Genomic DNA, 895 nt, shown 5'->3' on the forward strand with positions numbered 1-895 from the left:
CTTTTGTCTTTGCTCCTGCTCATATGAAAGAGAAGAGAACAAGACAATATGGAATCCTCTATGTCACAGTATAGAGATTTCTTGAAGTGTCAGAGGAAAAGAAAAATAGAAGGAAGAAGTAGAAGAAGAATGTGAGAAGAGGGGAAGAATTTTCAAAAATTTAAGTAAGAGATTTTAAAAACATTTTGAAAAACTTTAATTGATTTTCGAAAACCAAGAGTGGAAAAGAAATCAAGTGATTTTTGAAAAAGATTTTGAAATAAGAAATTAAAAAGATTTGATTGAAAACTATTTTTGAAAAAGATGTGATTAGGAAGATATGATTGGTTTTTAAAAAATGTGATTGAGAAGATATGATTTGAAAAATATTTTTAAAAAAGATTTGATTTTAAAAATTAATAACTTGGCTAACAAGAAAAGATATGATTCAAACATTAAACCTTTCTCAACAGAAAAGGCAACATACTTGAAATGTTGAATCAAATCATTAATTGATAGCAAGTATCCAAAAAAATGGAAAGAAATCAATTTTGAAAACATATGATTGAAAAGATATGATTTGAAAAAGATTTGATTTTGAAAAACTTTGAAAACTTGAAAAAAATTGCATTAAAAACAGAATCTTCCCTCTTGTGCCATCCTGGCGTTAAACGCCCAGAATGGTGCACATTCTGGCATTTAACGCCCAAAATTCTACCCTTTTGGGCGCTAAACGCCCAGCCAGGCACCCTGGCTGGCGTTTAAACGCCAGTCTGTCCTTCTTCACTGGGCATTTTGAACGCACAGCTTTTTCTGTGTGATTCCTCTGCTGAATGTTCTGAATCATCAATTCCCTGTATTATTGACTTGAAAAGACACAAATAAAAAATATTTTTGGATTTTTAATAATAAGGAA

This window comes from Arachis duranensis, chromosome 8 (genome assembly GCF_000817695.3).
Source record: "Arachis duranensis cultivar V14167 chromosome 8, aradu.V14167.gnm2.J7QH, whole genome shotgun sequence".
NCBI lineage: Eukaryota > Viridiplantae > Streptophyta > Magnoliopsida > Fabales > Fabaceae > Arachis > Arachis duranensis.